Below are 19,978 nucleotides of genomic sequence, written 5' to 3'. Positions count from 1 at the left end.
GAATTAAGAATTTAATTATGACAAAATATAAGTATAAATACTAGTTGTAATGTGCAGGCTAGCTAAGTTTATTTATTTATTTAAGACAATATGTATGATGTGCTTAAGTATTTTAGTATGTTGCCTTCACTATCAACACAAGATAATTAAAGATTCAAGGTTACTTCATGACCAGCTTAGGATGTATGCAGAACCAGCAGAGAGATCAAGTGAAGAACCAGCAATTTAAGAACCAGCAGAGGCTGGAGCAGCACACTACACTTAGGCAAATCATGCTCTATTACAAGCATGATGGTTTCCTATGTTGTCTACTTCAATTGGCACTATTCAACTGACATCGAAGACGAAGTTGAACAGAGAATGACATGTGTCGGCGGCTGACAAGTGATCTTACAAGACAACAATGGAATGCAGAAGCTTAACCCATGCGCAGTTCATGGTTAATGATTTGTCAATGTCTAGGGAACCCAACATTCTATTAGTTTAATCAATTCGAATGTCCAAAGGGGTGTTCCTACAATTAGCTACCGAAGAAGGAAAGAGGAATCACGTGATTTCTGCCGCAATTGTCGGCTGAGTACAAACATCCTTTGTACCAGTGGACAATAGATCAATTACATGGTTATTAGGGCTCCTATAAATAGTTGAAACTACAATTGTATAGATTAGTGGTGTGGGTATTAAATTGATAGAGTCCGGACTTTGTATAAGCTTTATTCGTTCGAAAGCTATTTAGGTGTAATCTGTATCAACCCGTTATCTATTCCGCCAAAGGATAACCTTGATTCTTTGAAATTGTTTCAATAAAAAAATATCGTTGAAAATTACATATGACTCTAATTTAATTATTTGTTAATTATATGCTTAAACTGATTAATTAACCTAATTGACAAAAAAAAAATTGTATTCTGCGACGACCCGGAAATTTTCGACCAAATTTAAACTTAATCTTTATATGTTTTCGACACGATAAGCAGAGTCTGTAATGTTGAAATATTAAAAACTTTGAACTGTGTTTAATATATTTATTTGACCTTTGACTATTCTCGACGATTCACGAACAATTATTTGTAAATAAATATGTATATATATTATATAAATATAAATAAAAGAATATATAATATTATGATTTAATAAAGAATACTTTAATTAATCGGAATGTAATGATTAGGATAATTAAGCTACTATTAAAATAAATATATATATATATATATATATATATATATATATATATATATATATATATATATATATATATATATATATATATATATATATATGATATTATGAATCTATATAAGATTTCTATTAAATAAATATATAAAATATATAAATATTAACTATTCAGTAAATGGCATCACATAATATAATATTACATAAATAATAAATGGTATTACATTAAAATTACAAGTTTGAATATAATTTATATATTAATATTAGTTTCATTACTATTATTGTTGTTAATATATTATTTACCAGATATTTAAAATATAATTATATATATATATATATATATATATATATATATATATATATATATATATATATATATATATATATATGATTGAGATACAAAATTATTGATTGTATGAATACTATTATACATATAAAAATTAAATATTCAATGTATATATATTATGACATTACATAATTCATAACATATAATATTAATACATGTAATTGCAAACTAAAACATAGTTGCTATATTTACTTTCATTAAAAATATAAATATTAATATTAGTATTATATAATACATGTAATTTGTTACATTATTATTATTATTATTATTATTATTATTATTATTATTATTATTATTATTATTATTATTATTATTATTATTATTATTATTATTGTAGAGATTATTATTACCATTATCATTAAAAAACATTATTTTATAGTTATCATTATTATTATAAATGAAACAATATATAATATTATTATCATAAATAATTCTATTATCATTTTTATAACTATTATTATCAGTATTATTTATCATTATTATCATTGTCATTAATACTATTATTATTATTATTATTAGTATTAATTATTAGTTATTAGAATTAATGATATTATTATCATTATTATTAATTTTATTATTTATAAACTTATTATTAGTATTAATATTATTTATTAATACAAGTCATATTAAGATTCAGATACATACATATACAGTTCGTATATATTCAATTACATATATAGATTATATATAAAAACAGTAAAAATATATATAAAAATAGATAAATACGTATTTCTTCTCAATCGAATCCAATTCAGTTTACAATCGTTTTCAACCTTTATGCAATTTGATTTTTTTGTATTCTGATCGTACTAATCAAAGATTCACATCCAGGAATACAACAAATTCAGTTACCAACTAATGTCCTTTTTATATATTTTTTTTACGATTGCTTTGTCAAATTTTGTCGATCAATTTGGATATATACCTAATGCCATTTAGTGTTAAGTGTTACCAATAAACTCACATTACCAATTATTAATTCCAATTATCCTTTACAACTCTCAAAGTGTCGAATTTAATCAGAAAAGGGAAGAACACAAGAAAACTACCCTGTTCTTGGGTAATTTTTCAAGCAGCTCAATTACTTAACGAATTCCAAAAATTAGAAATGCAGGCTTGCTAGAAATCATATTTTCAAACTATCTGAAAAGCGTCAAGTCTTAATTTTTCATAACGGATTCAAATTTTAGAGTCAAAGTTTGTGAATAAAAAGTCAACTGATTATGTTTTGATCAAATTCGAGTTACCTGTTATAATTTGAGTTTAATTAATGATATCAGCAGTTTTTATAAATGATTTAACATCTATTTCATGTTGAAAATATCATCTAAAACGATCTATAATTTAAAATCAGCAATTGAGTGTTCTTCGTGATATTTCACTGCCGCTGCAATTTTTTTTTTTTTTTGTCATTATTTTTTTTCTCCAATCTTTTTCTGTTAATTATAATAAGTCTTTTATGTTTCAGTTTAGAATTACAACCCAAAACCATAATTAGTCGTATGGTGATGTTGATTTCTGGTCGATAGTTGTTAGGAAGATGATGAAAGAGGGAAAACAGATTTAAAAGGGGTTAAATAAATATAGATTCAGTTATAATCAGAAAAGGAGAATGGTTCAGATGGTTAGGGTGTTGTGTGGTTAGCAAGGGGTCCTGGTTCGATTCTGGACTGAGACATTATTTTTGGAAATCACACTTAAAGGTAGTAATTACATTTTATTTATTATTATTATGATTATTATTGTTATTAACATGATTATTATTATTATTATTACTAGTAGTCATTGCCCGTGCGTTGCACGTGGACGGTGTCATTGAAGATAATAGGGTTTGTGGTAATGTGCTTGTTTATAGGAAGTTTCCTCGCTAACCAAAAGAGTATTATTATAGAATAAAAAATAAGATGAGGCAATGTGCTCGTTGATCGGGGGTTTCCTCGTTATTCTATAAAAATATAATTATAGAATAAAAGATAAGTGAATTAATCATCATGGTAAATACTTATGTTCCATACTTTATTGTGTTGCACAACTCATATAACTTTAGAAAAAGCTCAAAATGTTGTAGTGGGGTATATCAAACATTTATATGCAACACATGGCTATTGACCAAGCTACTCAAAAATAAAACTTAAAATTCAAACACTTGTATGCATAATAGGATTTATGGATGGTTACAAAAATAGTACAATGTCACCACCAGGGCTGTTGGTCATTTAAGCAGGGTTAACTTTATCTTTTTTGTAGTTGCAAACCTTAAGTAGTACCTGTGATGACCCGGGAATTTCCGACCAAATTTAAACTTAATCTTTATATAGTTTTGACACGATAACAAAGTCTGTAATGTTGATGTTTTTCAAAAACTTTGAATTGTGTTCATATAATCAATTACCCTTCGACTATTCCTTATGATTCACGAACAACTATATAAATAGATGCATATAGATATTATTGAAATAAAATATGATTAAACTGTTAGAATTAAATATGTAAAATAATATGCGATGTAATGGAAACTATATTTATAAATATATTGATATATATAATTATGTATATAAATATTACTTGTAAATATATAAAATTATATTAAATCTATTTGTTTAAAAATATATAATATATTTGTTTTAGTAATTAAACTTGTTTTTTTTAAACTGTTTATATATAGAATGTGAATATATTAAAAATAAATGATTTCGAGCTTAATTAGTAAACGTCAGTAACACCCGGTTGACATTTTGTTAGTTTTAATATAGATATAGTATTTGTTCATGAAGGATTGAAATAAAAGTTGAACTGTAAATTGATTTCGAAGATCTTAGATTTGTTAAATATATTTTTACCTTTTTAAGTTTGAATATTAGTACTCCGTACATATAAATTGGAACAGAAAATAATTATTTATCGAACCTTTTTGATCAGGTTTCAAACAGTTAATGAGTGAAATAATTAATTATATTTAATCTAGAAATTTGAGATTTTTTTTAAGAACACTTTTATATTTTAACAGTTTAGCAATGAACAACGATATAACACTCCGTGATTAATAATAAGACAAAGCTTTGGCTGCTAACTGTTGAATTGTTGAAATCATTTGCATATTATTAATATTATTGATTTGCCTACTGTTTTTGTTGAAATGTCCCGTTCTTATTGATTAAAAACGTTCCATATTAATTGATTTCGTTGCGAGGTTTTGACCTCTATATGAGACGTTTTTCAAAGACTGCATTCATTTTTAAACAAACCATAACCTTTATTTCATCAATAAAGGTTTAAAAAGCTTTACGTAGATTATCAAATAATGATAATCTAATATATCCTGTTTACACACGACCATTACATAATGGTTTACAATACAAATATGTTACAACAAAATAAGTTTCTTGAATGCAGTTTTTACACAATATCATACAAGCATGGACTCCAAATCTTGTCCTTATTTAAGTATGCGACAGCGGAAGCTCTTAATAATCACCTGAGAATAAACATGCTTAAAACGTCAACAAAAATGTTGGTGAGTTATAGGTTTAACCTATATATATCAAATCGTAACAATAGACCACAAGATTTCATATTTCAATACACATCCCATACATAGAGATAAAAATCATTCATATGGTGAACACCTGGTAACCGACAATAACAAGATGCATATATAAGAATATCCCCATCATTCCGGGACACCCTTCGGATATGATATAAATTTCGAAGTACTAAAGCATCCGGTACTTTGGATGGGGTTTGTTAGGCCCAATAGATCTATCTTTAGGATTCGCGTCAATTAGGGTGTCTGTTCCCTAATTCTTAGATTACCAGACTTAATAAAAAGGGGCATATTCGATTTCGATAATTCAACCATAGAATGTAGTTTCACGTACTTGTGTCTATTTTGTAAATCATTTATAAAACCTGCATGTATTCTCATCCCAAAAATATTAGATTTTAAAAGTGGGACTATAACTCACTTTCACAGATTTTTTACTTCGTCGGGAAGTAAGACTTGGCCACTGGTTGATTCACGAACCTATAACAATATATACATATATATCAAAGTATGTTCAAAATATATTTACAACACTTTTAATATATTTTGATGTTTTAAGTTTATTAAGTCAGCTGTCCTCGTTAGTAACCTACAACTAGTTGTCCACAGTTAGATGTACAGAAATAAATCGATAAATATTATCTTGAATCAATCCACGACCCAGTGTATACGTATCTCAGTATTGATCACAACTCAAACTATATATATTTTGGAATCAACCTCAACCCTGTATAGCTAACTCCAACATTCACATATAGAGTGTCTATGGTTGTTCCGAAATATATATAGATGTGTCGACATGATAGGTCGAAACATTGTATACGTGTCTATGGTATCTCAAGATTACATAATATATAATACAAGTTGATTAAGTTATGGTTGGAATAGATTTGTTACCAATTTTCACGTAGCTAAAATGAGAAAAATTATCCAATCTTGTTTTACCCATAACTTCTTCATTTTAAATCCGTTTTGAGTGAATCAAATTGCTATGGTTTCATATTGAACTCTATTTTATGAATCTAAACAAAAAAAGTATAGGTTTCTAGTCAGAAAAATAAGTTACAAGTCGTTTTTGTAAAGGTAGTCATTTCAGTCGAAAGAACGACGTCTAGATGACCATTTTAGAAAACATACTTCCACTTTGAGTTTAACCATAATTTTTGGATATAGTTTCATGTTCATAATAAAAATCATTTTCTCAGAATAACAACTTTTAAATCAAAGTTTATCATAGTTTTTAATTAACTAACCCAAAACAGCCCGCGGTGTTACTACGACGGCGTAAATCCGGTTTTACGGTGTTTTTCGTGTTTCCAGGTTTTAAATCATTAAGTTAGCATATAATATAGATATAGAACATGTGTTTAGTTGATTTTAAAAGTCAAGTTAGAAGGATTAACTTTTGTTTGCGAACAAGTTTAGAATTAACTAAACTATGTTCTAGTGATTACAAGTTTAAACCTTCGAATAAGATAGCTTTATATGTATGAATCGAATGATGTTATGAACATCATTACTACCTTAAGTTCCTTGGATGAACCTACTGGAAAATAGAAAAATGGATCTAGCTTCAATGGATCCTTGGATGGCTCAAAGTTCTTGAAGCAAAATCATGACACGAAAACAAGTTCAAGTAAGATCATCATTTGAAATAAGATTGTTATAGTTATAGAAATTGAACCAAAGTTTGAATATGATTATTACCTGGTATTAGAATGATAACCTACTGTAAGAAACAAAGATTTCTTGAGGTTGGATGATCACCTTACAAGATTGGAAGTGAGCTAGCAAACTTGAAAGTATTCTTGATTTTATGAAACTAGAACTTTTGGAATTTATGAAGAACACTTAGAACTTGAAGATAGAACTTGAGAGAGTTCAATTAGATGAAGAAAATTGAAGAATGAAAGTGTTTGTAGGTGTTTTTGGTCGTTGGTGTATGGATTAGATATAAAGGATATGTAATTTTGTTTTCATGTAAATAAGTCATGAATGATTACTCATATTTTTGTAATCTTATGAGATATTTCATGCTAGTTGCCAAATGATGGTTCCCACATGTGTTAGGGGACTCACATGGGCTGCTAAGAGCTGATCATTGGAGTGTATATACCAATAGTACATACATCTAAAAGCTGTGTATTGTACGAGTACGAATACGGGTGCATACGAGTAGAATTGTTGATGAAACTGAACGAGAATGTAATTGTAAGCATTTTTGTTAAGTAGAAGTATTTTGATAAGTGTATTGAAGTCTTTCAAAAGTGTATAAATACATATTAAAACACTACATGTATATACATTTTAACTGAGTCGTTAAGTCATCGTTAGTCGTTACATGTAAGTGTTGTTTTGAAACCTTTAGGTTAACGATCTTGTTAAATGTTGTTAACCCAATGTTTATAATAACAAAAGAAATTTTAAATTATTATATTATCATGATATTATGATGTACGAATATCTCTTAATATGATATATATACATTAAATGTCGTTACAACGATAAACGTTACATATATGTCTCGTTTCAAAATCATTAAGTTAGTAGTCTTGTTTTTACATATGTAGTTCATTGTTAATATAATTAATGATATGTTTACTTATCATAATATCATTTTAACTATATATATAACCATATATATGTCATCATATAGTTTTTTTACAAGTTTTAACGTTCGTGAATCACCGGTCAACTTGGGTGGTCAATTGTCTATATGAAACCTATTTCAATTAATCAAGTCTTAACAAGTTTGATTGCTTAACATGTTGGAAACATTTAATCATGTAAACATCAATCTCAATTAATATATATAAACATGGAAAAGTTCGGGTCACTACAGTACCTACCCGTTAAATAAATTTCGTCCCGAAATTTTAAGCTGTTGAAGGTGTTGACGAATCTTCTGGAAATAGATGCGGGTATTTCTTCTTCATCTGATCTTCACGCTCCCAGGTGAACTCGGGTCCTCTACGAGCATTCCATCGAACCTTAACAATTGGTATCTTGTTTTGCTTAAGTCTTTTAACCTCACGATCCATTATTTCGACGGGTTCTTCGATGAATTGGAGTTTTTCGTTGATTTGGATTTCATCTAACGGAATAGTGAGATCTTCTTTAGCAAAACATTTCTTCAAATTCGAGACGTGGAAAGTTTTATGTACAGCCGCGAGTTGTTGAGGTAACTCAAGTCGGTAAGCTACTGGTCCGACACGATCAATAATCTTGAATGGTCCAATATACCTTGGATTTAATTTCCCTCGTTTACCAAATCGAACAACGCCTTTCCAAGGTGAAACTTTAAGCATGACCATCTCTCCAATTTCAAATTCTATATCTTTTCTTTTAATGTCAGCGTAGCTCTTTTGTCGACTTTGGGCGGTTTTCAACCGTTGTTGAATTTGGATGATCTTCTCGGTAGTTTCTTGTATAATCTCCGGACCCGTAATCTGTCTATCCCCCACCTCACTCCAACAAATCGGAGACCTGCACTTTCTACCATAAAGTGCTTCAAACGGCGCCATCTCAATGCTTGAATGGTAGCTGTTGTTGTAGGAAAATTCTGCTAACGGTAGATGTCGATCCCAACTGTTTCCGAAATCAATAACACATGCTCGTAGCATGTCTTCAAGCGTTTGTATCGTCCTTTCACTCTGCCCATCAGTTTGTGGATGATAGGCAGTACTCATGTCTAGACGAGTTCCTAATGCTTGCTGTAATGTCTGCCAGAATCTTGAAATAAATCTGCCATCCCTATCAGAGATAATAGAGATTGGTATTCCATGTCTGGAGACGACTTCCTTCAAATACAGTCGTGCTAACTTCTCCATCTTGTCATCTTCTCTTATTGGTAGGAAGTGTGCTGATTTGGTGAGACGATCAACTATTACCCAAATAGTATCAAAACCACTTGCAGTCCTTGGCAATTTAGTGATGAAATCCATGGTAATGTTTTCCCATTTCCATTCCGGGATTTCGGGTTGTTGAAGTAGACCTGATGGTTTCTGATGCTCAGCTTTGACCTTAGAACACGTCAAACATTCTCCTACGTATTTAGCAACATCGGCTTTCATACCCGGCCACCAAAAATGTTTCTTGAGATCCTTGTACATCTTCCCCGTTCCAGGATGTATTGAGTATCTGGTTTTATGAGCTTCTCTAAGTACCATTTCTCTCATATCTCCAAATTTTGGTACCCAAATCCTTTCAGCCCTATACCGGGTTCCGTCTTCCCGAATATTAAGATGTTTCTCCGATCCTTTGGGTATTTCATCCTTTAAATTTCCCTCTTTTAAAACTCCTTGTTGCGCCTCCTTTATTTGAGTAGTAATGTTATTATGAATCATTATATTCATAGATTTTACTCGAATGGGTTCTCTATCCTTCCTGCTCAAGGCATCGGCTACCACATTTGCCTTCCCCGGGTGGTAACGAATCTCAAAATCGTAATCATTCAATAATTCAATCCACCTACGCTGCCTCATATTCAGTTGTTTCTGATTAAATATGTGTTGAAGACTTTTGTGGTCGGTATATATAATACTTTTGACCCCATATAAGTAGTGCCTCCAAGTCTTTAATGCAAAAACAACCGCGCCTAATTCCAAATCATGCGTCGTATAATTTTGTTCGTGAATCTTCAATTGTCTAGACGCATAAGCAATCACCTTCGTTCGTTGCATTAATACACAACCGAGACCTTGCTTTGATGCGTCACAATAAATCACAAAATCATCATTCCCTTCAGGCAATGACAATATAGGTGCCGTAGTTAGCTTTTTCTTCAATAACTGAAACGCTTTCTCTTGTTCATCATTCCATTCAAATTTCTTCCCTTTATGCGTTAATGCAGTCAAGGGTTTTGCTATTCTGGAAAAGTCTTGGATGAACCTTCTGTAGTAACCAGCTAGTCCTAAAAACTGGCGTATGTGTTTCGGAGTTTTCGGGGTTTCCCACTTTTCAACAGTTTCTATCTTTGCCGGATCCACCTTAATACCTTCTTTGTTCACTATGTGACCGAGGAATTGAACTTCTTCCAACCAAAATGCACACTTTGAAAACTTAGCGTACAATTCTTCCTTCCTCAATACTTCTAACACTTTTCTCAAATGTTCACCGTGTTCTTGGTCATTCTTTGAGTAAATAAGTATGTCATCAATGAAAACAATGACAAACTTGTCAAGGTATGGTCCACACACTCGGTTCATAAGGTCCATGAACACAGCTGGTGCATTAGTTAAACCAAACGGCATGACCATAAAATCGTAATGACCGTAACGTGTTCTGAAAGCAGTCTTTGGAATATCATCTTCTTTCACCCGCATTTGATGATACCCGGAACGTAAGTCAGTCTTTGAATAAACAGACGAGCCTTGTAGTTGATCAAATAAGTCGTCGATTCTCGGTAGTGGGTAGCGGTTCTTGATGGTAAGTTTGTTCAACTCTCGGTAGTCGATACACAACCTGTATGTACCATCTTTCTTCTTGACAAACAAAACAGGAGCTCCCCACGGTGATGTGCTTGGTCGAATGAAACCACGCTCTAAAAGTTCTTGTAATTGGCTTTGCAGTTCTTTCATCTCGCTGGGTGCGAGTCTGTAAGGAGCACGAGCTATTGGTGCAGCTCCTGGTACAAGATCTATTTGAAATTCAACGGATCGATGTGGGGGTAATCCCGGTAATTCTTTCGGAAATACATCGGGAAATTCTTTTGCAATGGGAACATCATTGATGCTCTTTTCTTCAGTTTGTACTTTCTCAACGTGTGCTAGAACAGCATAGCAACCTTTTCTTATTAGTTTTTGTGCCTTCAAATTACTAATAAGATGTAGCTTCGTGTTGCCCTTTTCTCCGTACACCATTAAGGGTTTTCCTTTTTCTCGTATAATGCGAATTGCATTTTTGTAACAAACGATCTCCGCTTTCACTTCTTTCAACCAGTCCATACCGATTATCACATCAAAACTCCCTAACTCTACTGGTATCAAATCAATCTTAAATGTTTCGCTAACCAGTTTAATTTCTCGATTCCGACATATATTATCTGCTGAAATTAATTTACCTTTGCTAATTCGAGTAAAAATTTACTATCCAAAGGCGTCAATGGACAACTTAATTTAGCACAAAAATCTCTACTCATATAGCTTCTATCCGCACCCGAATCAAATAAAACGTAAGCAGATTTATTGTCAATAAGAAACGTACCCGTAACAAGCTCCGGGTCTTCCTGTGCCTCTACCGCATTAATATTGAAAACTCTTCCACGGCCTTGTCCATTCGTGTTCTCCTGGTTCGGGCAATTTCTAATAATGTGGCCTGGTTTTCCACATTTATAACAAACTACATTGGCATAACTTGCTCCGACACTACTTGCTCCGCCATTACTCGTTCCGACACCATTTGTTCCTTTCGTTCTATTAACCCCTGGTCCGTAGACCTCACACTTCGCCGCGCTATGACCATTTCTTTTACACTTGTTGCAAAATTTGGTGCAGAACCCCGAGTGATTCTTTTCACACCTTTGGCATAGTTGCTTCTGATTGTTGTTGTTGTTGCGGTTATTATTGTTGTTGGGATGATTGTTGTAGTTGCTGTTGTTGTTGTTGTTGTTGTTGTTGTTGTTGTTGGGCCGTTTGTTGTAGTTGCGATTGATGTTGCGATTGTTGGGATAATTGTTGCGATTATTGTTGTAATTGCTGTTGTTGTTGTATTGGTGATTCTTATCACCGTTTTCCTCCCACTTTCTTTTGCCTTGCTTCACATTGGCCTCTTCAGCAGTCTGTTCTTTAATTCTTTCTTCAATCTGGTTCACTAGTTTGTGAGCCATTCTACATGCCTGTTGTATGGAGGCGGGCTCGTGTGAACTTATATCTTCTTGGATTCTTTCCGGTAATCCTTTCACAAACGCGTCGATCTTCTCTTCCTCATCTTCGAATGCTCCCGGACACAATAGGCACAATTCTGTGAATCGTCTTTCGTACGTGGTAATATCAAATCCTTGGGTTCGTAACCCTCTAAGTTCTGTCTTGAGCTTATTGACCTCGGTTCTGGGACGGTACTTCTCGTTCATCAAGTGCTTGAATGCTGACCACGGTAGTGCGTACGCATCATCTTGTCCCACTTGCTCTAGATAGGTATTCCACCATGTTAACGCAGAACCTGTGAAGGTATGCGTAGCGTACTTCACTTTGTCCTCTTCAGTACACTTACTTATGGCAAACACCGATTCAACCTTCTCGGTCCACCGTTTCAATCCGATCGGTCCTTCGGTTCCATCAAATTCCAAAGGTTTGCAGGCAGTGAATTCTTTGTAGGTGCATCCTACACGATTTCCTGTACTGCTAGATCCAAGGTTATTGTTGGTATGTAGCGCAGCCTGTACTGCGGCTATGTTTGAAGCTAGAAAAGTACGGAATTCCTCTTCATTCATATTCACGGTGTGTCGAGTAGTCGGTGCCATTTCCTTCAAAATAGTTAAATGGAACAAGTTAATCATACAGAATATTAAGAGTAGTTAATAGTATTTCGTAGCATAATATGAACTCATTTATAAAAGCTTTTTCTTCATATTAGCGTTTTATAAGTTTAAATTCGGGTAGTACCTACCCGTTAAGTTCATACTTAGTAGCTAATATACAATTCAACTACTACAATTCTATATGAAAAACTGATTATAATAATATTTCGCGTTCAAACTTTTATACAATATTTTACAAACTTACAATACCGCTTATTTTACATAAAGCATGAAATATAGCACACAATAACTTTGATACAAGATAGTTGTGAAGACAATTCTAGCTAGTACACAAGTCGTTCAGCAAAGGCAATAAATACACGTAATTCATACGTCCAGAAACAAGTCATGCATTCTGGTTTTACTAGGACTACTTCCCATCCTTGGTCTTGTGCAACATAACCGTTATGGCCGTTGATAAGACAGCGTGTTGTAACGTCATCAAAGGGACGAGGGTTACGTAATGTCCAACAGTCCCGTAATAATCTAAAAACCTCATTTCTTACCCCAATTACCGACTCCGTCACTTGTGGAAACGTTTTGTTTAATAGTTGTAGCCCGATGTTCTTGTTCTCACTTTGGTGAGAAGCGAACATTACTAATCCGTAAGCATAACATGCTTCTTTATGTTGCATGTTAGCCGCTTTTTCTAAATCACGAAGTCCAATATTCGGATATATTGAGTCAAAATAATTTCTTAACCCGTTGCGTAAAATAGCATTTGGGTTCCCCGCAATATATGCGTCAAAGTAAACACATCGTAACTTATGGGTTTCCCAATGTGATATCCCCCATCTTTCAAACGAAAGTCTCTTATAAACCAAGACATTCTTGGAACGTTCTTCGAATGTCTTACAAACTGATCTCGCCTTAAATAGTTGTGCCGAAGAATTCTGGCCGACTCTAGACAAGATTTCATCAATCATGTCTCCGGGTAGGTCTCTTAAAATATTGGATTGTCTATCCATTTTGTATTTTTAAACTGTAAAATAGACAAGAGTTAGATTCATAAAAAAAATACTTATTAATACAAGCAATTTTTACATATATCATAAAGCATAAGAACACTATATTCCATATATTACACCACACGAATACAACTATCTTATTCCGACTCGCTCGTTTCTTCTTCTTCGGTTTTGGTTCGTTTTGCCAAGTTTCTAGGGATATATGATGTTCCCCTAATACGAACCGTCGTTGTCCACATTGGTTTAGAAAAACCTGGTGGTTTAGAGGTTCCCGGGTCATTGTTACAACTTAAGGACTTCGGGGGTTGACGATACATATAAAGTTCATCGGGGTTGGAATTAGATTTCTCTATTTTTATGCCCTTTCCCTTATTATTTTCTTTTGCCTTTTTAAATTCAGTTGGGGTAATTTCTATAACATCATCGGAATTCTCGTCGGAATCCGATTCATCGGAGAATTGGTAATCCTCCCAATATTTTGCTTCCTTGGCGGAAACACCATTGACCATAATTAACTTTGGTCGGTTGGTTGAGGATTTTCTTTTACTTAACCGTTTTATTATTTCCCCCACCGGTTCTATTTCTTCATCCGGTTCCGATTCTTCTTCCGGTTCCGATTCTTCTTCCGGTTCCGACTCTTCTTCCGGTTCCTCTTCGGGAACTTGTGAATCAGTCCACAAATTATTCCAATTTACATTTGACTCTTCATTATTATTAGGTGAGTCAATGGGACTTGTTCTAGAGGTAGACATCTATCACATAATATCAAACACGTTAAGAGATTAATATATCACATAATATTCATATGTTAAAAATATATAGTTTCCAACAAAAATGTTAAGCAATCATTTTTAAAGAAAACACGGTCGAAGTCCAGACTCACTAATGCATCCTAACAAACTCGATAAGACACACTAATGCAAATTTTCTGGTTCTCTAAGACCAATGCTCTGATACCAACTGAAATGTCCCGTTCTTATTGATTAAAAACGTTCCATATTAATTGATTTCGTTGCGAGGTTTTGACCTCTATATGAGACGTTTTTCAAAGACTGCATTCATTTTTAAACAAACCATAACCTTTATTTCATCAATAAAGGTTTAAAAAGCTTTACGTAGATTATCAAATAATGATAATCTAATATATCCTGTTTACACACGACCATTACATAATGGTTTACAATACAAATATGTTACAACAAAATAAGTTTCTTGAATGCAGTTTTTACACAATATCATACAAGCATGGACTCCAAATCTTGTCCTTATTTAAGTATGCGACAGCGGAAGCTCTTAATAATCACCTGAGAATAAACATGCTTAAAACGTCAACAAAAATGTTGGTGAGTTATAGGTTTAACCTATATATATCAAATCGTAACAATAGACCACAAGATTTCATATTTCAATACACATCCCATACATAGAGATAAAAATCATTCATATGGTGAACACCTGGTAACCGACAATAACAAGATGCATATATAAGAATATCCCCATCATTCCGGGACACCCTTCGGATATGATATAAATTTCGAAGTACTAAAGCATCCGGTACTTTGGATGGGGTTTGTTAGGCCCAATAGATCTATCTTTAGGATTCGCGTCAATTAGGGTGTCTGTTCCCTAATTCTTAGATTACCAGACTTAATAAAAAGGGGCATATTCGATTTCGATAATTCAACCATAGAATGTAGTTTCACGTACTTGTGTCTATTTTGTAAATCATTTATAAAACCTGCATGTATTCTCATCCCAAAAATATTAGATTTTAAAAGTGGGACTATAACTCACTTTCACAGATTTTTTACTTCGTCGGGAAGTAAGACTTGGCCACTGGTTGATTCACGAACCTATAACAATATATACATATATATCAAAGTATGTTCAAAATATATTTACAACACTTTTAATATATTTTGATGTTTTAAGTTTATTAAGTCAGCTGTCCTCGTTAGTAACCTACAACTAGTTGTCCACAGTTAGATGTACAGAAATAAATCGATAAATATTATCTTGAATCAATCCACGACCCAGTGTATACGTATCTCAGTATTGATCACAACTCAAACTATATATATTTTGGAATCAACCTCAACCCTGTATAGCTAACTCCAACATTCACATATAGAGTGTCTATGGTTGTTCCGAAATATATATAGATGTGTCGACATGATAGGTCGAAACATTGTATACGTGTCTATGGTATCTCAAGATTACATAATATATAATACAAGTTGATTAAGTTATGGTTGGAATAGATTTGTTACCAATTTTCACGTAGCTAAAATGAGAAAAATTATCCAATCTTGTTTTACCCATAACTTCTTCATTTTAAATCCGTTTTGAGTGAATCAAATTGCTATGGTTTCATATTGAACTCTATTTTATGAATCTAAACAAAAAAAGTATAGGTTTCTAGTCAGAAAAATAAGTTACAAGTCGTTTTTGTAAAGGTAGTCATTTCAGTCGAAAGAACGACGTCTAGATGACCATTTTAGAAAACATACTTCCACTTTGAGTTTAACCATAATTTTTGGATATAGTTTCATGTTCATAATAAAAATCATTTTCTCAGAATAACAACTTTTAAATCAAAGTTTATCATAGTTTTTAATTAACTAACCCAAAACAGCCCGCGGTGTTACTACGACGGCGTAAATCCGGTTTTACGGTGTTTTTCGTGTTTCCAGGTTTTAAATCATTAAGTTAGCATATAATATAGATATAGAACATGTGTTTAGTTGATTTTAAAAGTCAAGTTAGAAGGATTAACTTTTGTTTGCGAACAAGTTTAGAATTAACTAAACTATGTTCTAGTGATTACAAGTTTAAACCTTCGAATAAGATAGCTTTATATGTATGAATCGAATGATGTTATGAACATCATTACTACCTTAAGTTCCTTGGATGAACCTACTGGAAAATAGAAAAATGGATCTAGCTTCAATGGATCCTTGGATGGCTCAAAGTTCTTGAAGCAAAATCATGACACGAAAACAAGTTCAAGTAAGATCATCATTTGAAATAAGATTGTTATAGTTATAGAAATTGAACCAAAGTTTGAATATGATTATTACCTGGTATTAGAATGATAACCTACTGTAAGAAACAAAGATTTCTTGAGGTTGGATGATCACCTTACAAGATTGGAAGTGAGCTAGCAAACTTGAAAGTATTCTTGATTTTATGAAACTAGAACTTTTGGAATTTATGAAGAACACTTAGAACTTGAAGATAGAACTTGAGAGAGTTCAATTAGATGAAGAAAATTGAAGAATGAAAGTGTTTGTAGGTGTTTTTGGTCGTTGGTGTATGGATTAGATATAAAGGATATGTAATTTTGTTTTCATGTAAATAAGTCACGAATGATTACTCATATTTTTGTAATCTTATGAGATATTTCATGCTAGTTGCCAAATGATGGTTCCCACATGTGTTAGGGGACTCACATGGGCTGCTAAGAGCTGATCATTGGAGTGTATATACCAATAGTACATACATCTAAAAGCTGTGTATTGTACGAGTACGAATACGGGTGCATACGAGTAGAATTGTTGATGAAACTGAACGAGAATGTAATTGTAAGCATTTTTGTTAAGTAGAAGTATTTTGATAAGTGTATTGAAGTCTTTCAAAAGTGTATAAATACATATTAAAACACTACATGTATATACATTTTAACTGAGTCGTTAAGTCATCGTTAGTCGTTACATGTAAGTGTTGTTTTGAAACCTTTAGGTTAACGATCTTGTTAAATGTTGTTAACCCAATGTTTATAATAACAAAAGAAATTTTAAATTATTATATTATCATGATATTATGATGTACGAATATCTCTTAATATGATATATATACATTAAATGTCGTTACAACGATAAACGTTACATATATGTCTCGTTTCAAAATCATTAAGTTAGTAGTCTTGTTTTTACATATGTAGTTCATTGTTAATATAATTAATGATATGTTTACTTATCATAATATCATTTTAACTATATATATAACCATATATATGTCATCATATAGTTTTTTTACAAGTTTTAACGTTCGTGAATCACCGGTCAACTTGGGTGGTCAATTGTCTATATGAAACCTATTTCAATTAATCAAGTCTTAACAAGTTTGATTGCTTAACATGTTGGAAACATTTAATCATGTAAACATCAATCTCAATTAATATATATAAACATGGAAAAGTTCGGGTCACTACATTTGTTCATTTACTTATTTATATTTTATAGTGAGAGGGAAAGGAAGGGTAGTCTTGATACTTTAGTCTTATTTATAATTATAATATAATTATAATATAATTTATAAAAATAAAGTGATGCAATTTGTTGTTTATATATTCTGTACACGAGTTGTTGTTTCCCCCATCTTATTTTGTGAGAGTTTGTGTTTATTAAAAACTCATACAAAAACACATTCATTCCTTGCCAAACAAAAACTCCTAAACCACGTTCCCTTTTTCCTTTGTTTTCTCAGAATGGGTTACGGTTCACCGGATCATTTAGCCATCACGAACCCATCGTAACACACCCAATAAAACCACGGTTGTTTCGACCCACGTACTATTCGAAACATTTTCTACCTTCGGTTCACTACAACCCATCACCCGTCAACTTTCTGCACACATGAACAATCACCCAATTCACCACACCATAACCACAACACCTTGAAACCTTCATCACTTTCATCACTTACACCTCAAACCCACTAGTAATATACATATAGATGCATGTACGTTCCATTATCACAATGATAATCTAACTTGTTCCTAATGAGTGACTAACCCCATCTATCACCATCATCCTTCGTTTACATTCGGGTTCGAATCAAACCCACATCAAAACCACCTTCATTATATCATTTTCGCCACCATCTCCGGTCACCACCTCAACTATTCCATCACCACCATCGCCAAACATTTATATCTTTTTTTCTCTGTTTGAAGATCACAAAACAACCACCATGTATCATCGTGAGTCTGTTTTCTTGTTCGAACACCACCTCTCATCATTAACGACCACCACCTGGGTGTTTACCTTCTTCAACCTCTCTACAACCACAACCCATTTAATTTATACCAAAACCTTTTTAAATTGCTACACACGATTTATCTTGTTTCTGTTTCTCCTTACTATTATTCAACAACCAAACATTTTTGTTAAGCTGCTACTACAGCTAAACTTTTCTATTTTCTGTTAAATGGAAAAAGTGATCTGTTGAGTAGATTCCTTGTTAGTGGATAAGTACTAGTAGGGCCAATTTCAATATACAAATAAAGGACTAGATGGCCGACCAAGTGTACTAGTTGGGACGTTTTGTTGATAATGACGTGAAGATGGAAAATACATGAAAATAACGAGATTATGATGATGAATAAAGTTGTGAACTGCTCCTGCTACCCACTTATCTTTTTCCTATTATTTTTCCCTCGACATCTGCTTTTCTGTTTCCATTTTAAAACCCCCATTCAGATTACAATATTACGGAGTATTTTTTTTATTCGGACGAGAGAACCTTTACTTTATAGTTGGGCTGTCTTTGTTTGTTTGTTGGGCTACCGTAACCTATTTTCATCCTGGGCCGTGATTATGTTATTCCTATTGTGGGCCGGACCAATGTTTTTCAACTGAGGTAAACGCTACTTGTTTTCAGTCGAGGGTTGGTGAAAAATGATGAAGATTATGCTAGGGTGATAACAACGACGATGGTGGTGTAATGTTAATGTGTAACGACCCGTCAAAATCGCTATTGACGCGGCACGTTAATCATTGATTTCACAGTGAGGTTTTGACCTCTATATGATACGTTTTGATAAAATATTGCATTCATTAAAATAAGTGACTTTCTAAACATAGAAAGTTATAAACATGTGGGCGAGTGCTTAGGTATAAGCAAAATCCCGAAATACATAAGTCTTTAATTTACAGGTTGACATCACAGTCCAGTTATTTATTACACAACGCAGTTTTATTTTGAATGCAATAAACTTTGTACAAAGCATGAGAGACTCCATGCAGGCAACAAGCACATCACAGCGGAAGCATTCTAAGGACCTGAGAATAAAACATGCTAAAAAGTCAACACGAATGTTGGTGAGTTATAGGTTTAATTGCTCGAGTCATAAACATATATATAGATAGACCACAAGATTTCATCAAAAGTTTATCAATAGATTCTACGTAACAGAGCACCCTGGTAACTAAACTTAACGCTATAGTGATAATTACCCCATTCGTTTTAATACACGCAAACCAACGTGTCTTAAACTCAAATAACATACGTCCGTTAAAAGGCAAGCGCTCTAGCTCGGACGGGGATGTCAAGCCCTATGGATCCATATACAATTATTCGTGCCCACCAGTCCATATCCTATGTACTGGCAGCTACTAGTTATCAAAGCTAAGGGATTTTCGGTTTAA

This window comes from Rutidosis leptorrhynchoides, chromosome 5 (assembly GCF_046630445.1).
Source record: "Rutidosis leptorrhynchoides isolate AG116_Rl617_1_P2 chromosome 5, CSIRO_AGI_Rlap_v1, whole genome shotgun sequence".
NCBI lineage: Eukaryota > Viridiplantae > Streptophyta > Magnoliopsida > Asterales > Asteraceae > Rutidosis > Rutidosis leptorrhynchoides.
Note: the sequence above shows the minus strand (reverse complement) of the source record.